Source organism: Adiantum capillus-veneris, chromosome 19, assembly GCF_014529385.1.
Source record: "Adiantum capillus-veneris isolate H3 chromosome 19, ASM1452938v2, whole genome shotgun sequence".
In the NCBI taxonomy this organism is placed as follows: Eukaryota; Viridiplantae; Streptophyta; class Polypodiopsida; order Polypodiales; family Pteridaceae; genus Adiantum; species Adiantum capillus-veneris.
In genome coordinates this window covers 34,158,650-34,168,844 of record NC_140949.1, presented here as the reverse complement: position 1 = coordinate 34,168,844, position 10,195 = coordinate 34,158,650, and the positions used below count along the sequence as shown (strand labels likewise).

General features: G+C 40.9%; 1 pseudogene; it reads left to right on the top strand.

Moving 5' to 3' along the window:
- The first annotated feature begins 8,574 nt into the window (after nt 1–8,574).
- LOC147433811 (ras-related protein RABA1f pseudogene) lies at nt 8,575–9,200 on the top strand (annotated as a pseudogene).
- The last annotated feature ends 995 nt before the right edge of the window (nt 9,201–10,195 follow it).

Below are 10,195 nucleotides of genomic sequence, written 5' to 3'. Positions count from 1 at the left end.
TATCAAGTTTGTGCTAATCCGTGCCTATTTTGTTGATTTGAGTGTTGATTTTTGGCCATTAATTGGTCAGTTTTTTGACTAAATTGGAGATGCACACACTTGTGTGTGCAGTGATGCGTCTTCGCGTGGAGCAAAGGAATAGCTTGGAGTGTGATTACGATGTAAGTGCACTCACTTGTTCATATCAATTCTTAATTGATTAATGTGGTTCATTATGTGCTAATCATTTGCTAGAATCAGGTGTGTAAATAAATTGATCTACACTTTGCACCTAATTTGATTCACTTGGGATGGAATTAATGTTCAATTTTGACTAATGAACCTTGTATGTATCAAGATAATACTTAATTTTCATCAAGAATTCATGTGTGAGCATGAAGATCATTGTGTGTGTGTAATGCACCAAAGATGGAAAAACTGCCATAAAATTCAAGTGTGTGTGCACCTAATCTTGAGTATGTGCATGCATAGAAATTGAGCAAAGTGATGGTATATGAGTATGAAATCATGTAAGTGATGTGCATGTTAGGTTAATTCAATAATTGGATATGCGTAATTGCCAAAAAAAAATTGGGCAAAATTTGCGTGTGTGTGCCCTATTGAAGACCACTTGATTTAATGATTGATGGTCAATTGGAGTACCCAAATGCTTTTTGATTATGAATATGCTTCAAATGTGTGTGCAAGCATTAAGGATAGGCCTAATTGCATTGCCAATTGAGCCAAACTTGAAATTTTGTGCTTGATTTTGAAGTGTGTGTATTGCTTGATTAAGTTTAATTAGGATCAATTTAAAAGAAATTGAGCATGTATGCATTTTGTTTATGTTTGATCAAGTGCGCAATTCGAGCATTGCAAAGTGAAATTGATGGATTCATTGCATAAACTTTTTGCCTCAATTTGGGTGTGTGTGCCAATCAATGGCATGTATAATCCAATGTGTGAATGAATAATTGGTATTTTTTACCAATTATGATGATGGATAGGCCAAATAGTTGATGCGGGTATCACAAATTGGGTCGAATATTGAGATAGGTCGCTCAATTGATGCTCAATTGTGAGGATTCTTTGTATTGCCATGCTAAAAATTGACTGATGTGATGAACATGGCAAAGTTGCATTCATTTGTGTCCATAATTGTAACCAAAATTCTTGCATAAGTAGCCATGCAAACCAAAAATCACAAACCTAAATTGGTTTGGATGATTAGAGGTATGGGAAATGAGAAATTAATTTTGCAATGATTAAGATTGGTTTGGAAATTGTCTACGATTGCTTAATTCATGTAAAATAGATGGTGTTTTGTGTGTGGCCATGCAAGACCAACCGACAAGCCTACTTAGGGCCAAGGAATATAAAATGAGCAACTCTAGTTGCAATGATTACCAGTTGGGCTTCAATTTGGCTAATTCGGCTTGAAATTTTGTATTATTGATGCATGATAATGCATCAAAAATACTAGGCAATGCATGATAATGCATTGCCTAGTTGAATGGACCAGGACTCGAGTTTTACAAATACGTATCCCAAGTGAATGTGCAACCCTAATGGTTGACTTGCATACTCTCAATCAAGTTACGTTTGAAAATGACAAGGTTTATTGCACACAATGTACATTTTGATTGTGTAAGTTGATTTCATTAGGGCACAATGAAATTACAATGAGCACCAAAATTGTGTGTATATGCATCATGGATTAGTGTCAAAATATTGGTACAAAGAGTCGTGACCAAATTTTTCATCATGCATTTCGCTCACCCACCACTGATGCCAGACGTAGAGCTTGGGAAAAATTTTGGCTAAAGATCGAGTGTAAGAAGAGGGAACTTGCATTCATGACTCTGTCTTGGCCAATGACTTCATTGTCTCATTGAAAGCTCTTGATTTCTCTTTGAATTATTCTCTAGCTCACAAATATTTCGCCATTAATTGCCTTGGATGCTTAGAAGTAAGCCACGAGCATGTATAAAAACTCTTATATGCCACCATGGGAACATTCTTTTGCCACCACTTTCCATGCCTTGAACACACACTGAGCTTGCCATTGTTGGCACGCTAACACACATGCACACACCCATATTCAAAAAAAGTCCGCCATCTTTGCATGGCCCACCCGTGCACATACCCACTTGCTTACCCAACTACTCTAAGCCTGTTTTTGCATGCTCTCCTTGCCATTCCTATGAGTGCATATTTTATCTGGCCCAGAAATCCAATTTCAGCATGGTGCCTTTAGATTTCACAGTTTTGGCGGTACTCATTGTTGTTTGTGCTGCTAAATCCTCCCGTGATATTGTTTTTCTTAGTACCCACACACACAAAATCTATGTGCAAGCCTCCAACTATGCCATAATTTCTTGCTTGTGTTGACCCGCATGCCATACAAACCTGTCTAAGTTGCCTTTTTTCTCGCCGCTACCCATGTTCAAAGCTGGCACATGTGTGCTATATACATAACCCCACTTAACTATGGTGACTACTCAATATCTCACACCATTTTCCCAGCTTTTCACGTGGTCAACAACCCTAAGTTTTAGTTGTTATTGTGCCTTGCTTGTGCTTTGCAACACTCTTAAAAAAAAAACACACACACGATCACACACTATCCATAATCCGGTTTCTATTGCGTTCAAACATCTCTGTCACACTCTCTCTCTTCACAAGTCGGTGCTCAGTTCTCATTGTTGGGTATTCAAGCCCTGGTCCAATCGGTCGTGTCAGCCCGTGGAGACATGCTCTTATGAATCATGCATGAAAGTTCAGTTTAGATCTACTTTGCATGGCCAGTTGCCTTATATATATGTAAAGGCCTCTTTTATACACTAATACAAGCGTTCTTTTTATTACTGTGTTGAGACTCTTCTATCTCTCTCTCTCTCTCTTTTTTTTTTGCTCCTCCACGCCATGGTTTCTCCCCGGTATCACCCACCATACCCATTGTGCACCTAAAACCTGGTATCAGAGCCTTGCTCTTGGCACTGGCTTCTCAAGACGCTCACTGGAAATGCTTCTCAAGACACTCACGTCCTCGTAGAGACCAAGGGGGGCAGTTGTTCCTAGGCAAGCAAAGGAGACACACGCAGGCATATCGCATATCAAAATGTTGTCTGTAGAGCAGCTAGTTGGGGAATTTGCATGCATTTCAAAAGGTTGTGCAGAGTAGTAGATTTTCCAAGAATCTCAAAACGACTTGCTGCTGTGGTGACATAGGGTCTGTTGACAACAAGTGAAGACAACGCTCTCCATTAACTGCCTCTCAAAACGCTGTCTTCAATAGTGTGGTTTCAAGAGCATCTCAAAATGCTCTGTTAGTGGCCTTTATAGGTAGTTTTGTATTAGGCTTCTCAAAACGCCCTCAGAACTCCCATAGGCATTTGCCAACACCTCGGCAGCATCTCAAAAGGCATTGAAGGCTCATGGGCAATTTTTTGAGCATATCAAAATGCTGCTGCCTGCAGCTAGTAGGTGAGCAATCGGTGTTGCATATCAAAACAACTGTAAGCAACTACACCAATAGAGTGGTGTCCGGGTTTGATGATGGAGATAAGCCTTGCAAAGGCACATGCTTGGTTTTGGTTTCTCAAAATAATGTGCACTTGCATGTATCAATTCTTCATCAACTCTACAAAGCTTCAAGTTTTGTGTTTCAACTCGGATATATGTCAATTTTGTGGCTTTTCTTATCAATCAGACATAGCTCACATTGAAGCGCTGCTATCATACAAGAATATTTGCTTCAACAACGTGGTATACGACTTCAAATTCAAAGCTCATGCAGCAGGAATGGAAAGCTCATTCAACGGTTTGCTCATAATACTCGCTACAACAACATATACACAGTCCAAAATTTTATTCTATTTTTCTTGTTAAGTGTCATAGACTTATGGTTTGCCTTTTGTCAACAAAGTTCTCTTTTTCAGTCAAAGCCTCTTTTACCTTATCTATTGTCAGTCATGACATTATAAAAATTTGTACGGGTTAGACACTACCACACATAAGTGGTAAGACCTCCCAAAAATATTTGTTCTCGGCCCATTTTTTGTCCCGCATCTCGTGAGGTTACTGGGTACACCTTAAACCCAAGGTTTGGCAGTAAACCAAAAACGCCATTTGTTGGTAGCTAATTTTTCAACCTACACCCTATCTGTTCAAGGGGGGGTTCCCTATCATAGCACCAGGTTATGGATACACCGAAATCCTTGGTTGTGAGAGAACCTAAAACTCACGGTTGACGAGTACACCAAAAACTCGAGATATCACGAGAGTGGTCTGTCTAGTTCGGGCTTGAGGGGGGGATTGTTGGGTATTCAAGCCCTGGTCCAATCGGTCGTGTAAACTCCATTTGTTGGTAGCTAATTTTTCAACCTACACCCTATCTGTTCAAGGGGGGGTTCACTATCATAGCACCAGGTTATGGATACACCGAAATCCTTGGTTGTGACAGAACCTAAAACTCACGGTTGACGAGTACACCAAAAACTCAAGATATCATGAGAGTGGTCTGTCTAATTCGGCCTTGAGGGGGGGATTGTTGGGTATTCAAGCCCTGGTCCAATCGATCGTGTCAGCCCGTGGAGACATGCTCTTATGAAGCATGCATGAAAGTTTAGTTTAGATCTACTTTGCATGGCCAATTGCCTTATATATATGTAAAGAACTCTTGTATACACTAATACAAGCGTGATTTTTATTACTGTGTCGAGTCTCTTCTGTCTCTCTCTTGTTCTATGTTTTTTCTGCTCCTCCACTCCATGGTTTCTCCCCAATATCACCCACCATAGCCGTTGTGCACCTAACACTCACTGCTCCTGGCAGATCGTGCAATCACAACCACACACACACATACCTTTAGTGCCCCAATGGGCCCAATCCCCCCTATTTACCCCACATCTCTGCCATTTTCTTGCAGATCATTCCAACCCCACCTGCTTTTACTGAGGATCTACTCGTGTTGGTTGCGGACCCCAAACACACACACACTTTCCACTTGTGCACCCACTTTCCTTGGGTGTAGCTCGCTGCCTTGCTCGGTACACTGGCTGCTCGGACTCAATCACGCATCACCTACTGGCCTGCCATCTGTTTCGCTTGCCATTTGCTAACCGCTTGTTAGCTCCACACACACTCGCAACCACCGCATAGGCCCTATCTCTCGCACACAATGTCTCTTGCTCTGTACACTGCCGACAGAACACGACTTTTTAATGATAATAAAATTTCAATAAAGGAGGGGGTTCCCACACCTCGTATCTCCCTCCCCTTCAAAAACCAAGTGTCCAAGCAAAACTAGCCATTGAAAAACCTCTTCACTGTGAGCATTTTGATTTTAAAAGAAAACAAATTAGAGAGAAGTGAGGATGCCAAATAGTCTTTTTATTTTTCTCACTTTGTATGTATTACTCTTCTAATGGGAGGGAGTGAGTGCTTTCAACATTATGCACCTCGTTAAGATGACAAGATTCGTGACTAAGCACAAAACTTCTTTTTAGCACTAAACATATGCATTATTCTTAAGGATAATGGTGTAATGGTAATCAAGAATTGACTAATCAATCACGACAATCAAAAATTCTCTCCAAGATTTCTCTCTTGTTTGTTATGAATACCATAATTGCTATTTAAGAGCAAAAACGGGGACATTGATTCTATGTGACGATTGTAAGCACTTCCATGCATAATGGGATATCATTGCATCTAATTTTTTGGCTTATGTATTGGGTTAGTGCTGGGGCTATCTTTATTGAAAATCTCGTTGCAAAGAAATAAAAATTCTTTTTTTATTGTGATTCACTTTAAGATTGATAATGCTTGGTTGAGAGTGTGTATCAAAATTTGAACTTGCCATTGCTTGTTGTATTTTGTGCTTAAATTAAATGCAAAATCTTGGAGTAGCAATAACACACAACATATTTTTTGAGAGGGAATTGGCTTATTACCAAAAAATCCAAATTATTTTGACCACTCATGAAGGAGCTAAAATGTGAGGATTTCTTTTGCATGATGACACGATGCATGGCAGATTGAGCTGCCTGTCTTTTGTGCATCCTTTGGCCATATTGTGTTGTATGTAAACATCTTCTATATGAGGGGGGTTTCTAATCACCGAGAAAAAAAAATCGAGCGAAGACAAATTCGAGCAAATTGATACAATAGCAACAATGGTGAAAGAAAAAAATTATGTCATGCACATTACTTTCACTACACAAATTCAACACTCAATCGACAAAAAGTGAGATTTTAGAACCAATATGAAAATTGAATGCCTGAGGCACAAGCAATCTCTTTATACTTGAAACATATACAATTCAATTCCATGTGGCATACTCCTCTCAAAAATAAGTTGTAAAAAATTTGGCAAGCTCCATTTTACTAATTACCAAAAGTTCATGTCAAAACTTCTTGTCTCACCTAAGTTCGTCGGTAGCTTCTCTAGCATTGGCTTCTAAGCTGCCTCTTAATTCTCTGAGCCCTCCTAATTGCAAATTTAAGGATAAAATAAATCTTGACGAGGTGCCTTGTAGGACCTCCAAATTGTTGCTTTATCTGATCATTTTGCTTTCGGAACCACTTTCCTTGAGACAATTTCTTGCCTAACGAGTCTATTGTGAGATGAGTAGACAAAAACGATACAACCAGAGCCGACCAAAGACAAATGCAAGTTTTTCTACATAGGAAAGGCCCAAGTCTCAGTTGCATTTGCATGTTGGATGTAGAGATAAATTCATGAAGCAACAATTCCTTAAAACTTTATATTGTGAGTGCTCTCACTGTTAAAAACACCCAAGGCCATAGCACAACTAGAGAATCATCTTATCCTAGGATGTCCATGCAAGATTGAAAGAATATTTTAGTCCTAGCTCAAAGAATGGTGATTTACAACTTCCAAAGTCTGCCAGATTTTTGCAGCAATAGGTAAACAAGACAAACCATCACAGGAACAAAGGTACAGTAGAACTGTTTCTTCTACATGTCGACGTCTATGGCTACAATCCATTGTCCCTCCAATCTGTCACAGTACCGTCGTCTGTGACTTAGGATAACTATCGAACGTCATTAGCATTATGGGGTATAACATGTTGGAATGAATCGAGAGTGCTGGTTCGAATCCTGCTGAACAAAGTTTGTGCTCATTTGTAGCGCGCCCTAGTTTGGATCCCGAGTTGTGTTAAACAGAGTTTGTGCTCATTTGTAGCCTATGTTCAAACATGTTTGGTGGAACGAACTGTTGACTGGTTAATCTACTAAGTAGGTTGTCCCCGCGGCTACAAGGCAAGCTCTCAAGGATCCCATATCCTTGAGAATCTGATATTTAGCAAGAGCCGGATTGCGTGGTCGTGGGATCCTATGGGCAGGAAGCAACAAATGGGCAAAACGCAGCAATTGTAGGTGCGAGTGAGAAAAAAGACAACAAATGATAAATTATTCACAAAAGCTTGGAATCCAACTCATTTTGACAAATCCTATTTTTTCCAAGGAAAAATTATCAAAGTACCCCTCTAATTTGTGGAAATCCTCAAAATACCCCTCATATTTTGGAAATTCTCAAAATACTCTTATATCTATTTTGGTTGGATTCTTCAAGATTTTCTAATCTTTATTTCCTTTTGACAATTGAGATCCTTGTTTGAGTGCTTAGCATGGAATTTGTCACAAATTACCTCACAAAAAGAGCAATTATGTTCAAAACATAATGAAGCAATTCGTCTCCATAGCCTACATAACCAACGTACTCAAATTCTAGTTTTAGCATCTTGTATTGATAGACAATCAGTGTTCTTATGAAAAGCTTCAAAACAAATATATCTTTGGAGAAATATAGTTGGACGTATTTTGGGAATTTAGGACAAAAGATCGGGGGTACTTTGGGAACTTTTGAAATTTGAGGGCAACTTAAAGGGGTATTTTGGTAATTTTCTCTTCGACTGGTTTGCTATTGCAACCAGTTTGTGCCGGCCCAAAATGGGAGCTATTGGAGTGTGCGGTCCCCTGTAGCTAGCAGCCGAGATCTCCTCCTCCAATCAGTGCAGATGTAGTCACTAAGGCGCATGTCACACTGGGGCCGGCAAAGGTTGGTCAATCCGAGGTGGCGACCAACCATTCGTAGATGAAAAAGGAAAAGTTGGCATGCAGAGCTTGTCTGAGGGACGGCCTCGCACCCTCGGCCAAGTTCACTTAGCAGCGGCCATCTGCAAAAAGTGCACGCGGGAAGCAATATCGCAAGCTTTAAACCCTATCTATCAGCGTGAAAGACGGGTGTCGAACCACTTGCGCTGCTCTAATTCGTTGTCAACTTAGCGCAGCATTTTTTCAAAGGCTCAGTGTGACAACAACGTGAAGGACCAAGTTTAAAAAAAGGGTGGGGCGGGCGTCCCAGTGTGACACGGGCCTAAAGAAAACCTCTACTTTGAAGCCAGAAAAGCGTGTGCGGGCCACTACACCATCTGCTCGCCTTCAGTCAGTGGGTGGGAGAGAGAGAGAGAGAGAGAGAGAGAGAGAGAGAGAGAGAGAGAGAGAGAGAGAGAGAGAGAATGGCTTCTTCTTAGGTCCTAGCAGACTCCCACTTTGAGTGTGGCGATGGCCTACAGACCTGATGACCACTATATATGATTAGTGGTTCTAACAGGTGACTCCTGTGTAGGCAAGTCCAACCTGCTATTGCGCTTCTCTCACAATGAGTTCGCCCTAGAGTCCAGGTCTACCATCGGCGTCGAGTTTGCTACCCACACCATCAATGTCGATGGCAAGACCATCAAAGCACAGATCTGGGATAACGGCCAGCCAAGATAGATACCGAGCAATCACCAATGCATATTACCGGGGTGCAGTGGGTGCTTTGCTCGTGTATGACATAGCTAGACATATGACTTTTGAGTACTCAGGGAGCACACAGACTCAAATGTTGTGATAATGCTTGTGGGAAACAAATCCGATCAACGACACTTGAGGGCAGTTTCAACAGAGGACAGCCAGTCTTTTGCAGAGAGTGAGTGTTTATTCTTTATGGAGACCTCTGCCTTGGAAGCAACAAACGTTGAAAATGCATTCACGCAAGTCCTTATGCAGATTTACACAGGGTGGTTAGCAAAAAGGCGCTTGACATAATCGAAGACCTTGCTGCTGTACTAAGCCAAGGGCAAACGATTAGTTATACGAGTAATGAGTCGACGACACCTAAGAAAGTTGGGTGTTGTTCAACATAGTGGTGAAGGCCACCATAAAGTTGTCATGAACACATTGTGGACTTTGTAAGCTACCATGTGTCAGTTTTCTGCCAGGCAGCAAGCTTTTTCGTTTGGATTCATTGGAGGAAATTTATGGCAACATTCGAGTGGAAATAGAGTTGTTTCAAGAGGTAACAAGCTAGGTGCCATATGTCTGTGGATGGTCCTCTTGCTTTTGAGATGCAGCAAGAAGAAGATGGATATTCTAGAGTGTGTATTCACCTGCAATCTTCTCTGACTTCATTTGTCATGAGGTGGGGACATGCTTTCTGGGCTGGTTTTGAAGAGGCTTTATGATGCAAAACTAGTCTTTGGAGCTGGCCATGCTTGGAAGTAATTTCGACATGTTCTAGATATTGTTTCTATTGGTTGGAAAATTTAGGATGTTGCTGATATAGAGTTTTTTGTAGCAAGCAACTTCTTTGTGCTAGATGTCTTGTAGACTATTGTATTTTGGTCCTGGTAGATTACTTAAGGTTTGGTCACAGAGAGAGAGAGAGAGAGAGAGAGAGAGAGAGAGAGAGAGAGAGATGGTTCTGTGGTTTTTAACAACAAGACTTCATTTTGGTGAGAGATGTCGACACTTTCAGCTTCACGTTGGAGATAGAGCTCAAAGGCGTGATCCAGATCGCAGGCTCTTGAGACTGCTTAAAATACATTGAACCCTAGGTTTTTTCTAACACTGCTTAGGCCCTTGGTTGGGGTTGATCACTTTTTACTCTAAGACACCATTTTACACTTCAATAAATGGCTACCTATAGGAGAGTGAATGTTAGAGGCCTACGCTAATGGTACAAACCACTATAGAACATTACAATGTATGCACTTCGGAGTCATGCTTGATAGGTTGAAAAAGTGCGCTTCAAAGAATCCCGAAGACTATGGATGGAAATGTATTCCAAATGGATAATAGAGGTGGAAAGTGCTAGAATAGCATATGCTAGGTGCCCTTGGCTTGTCGCAAGCACCGATGT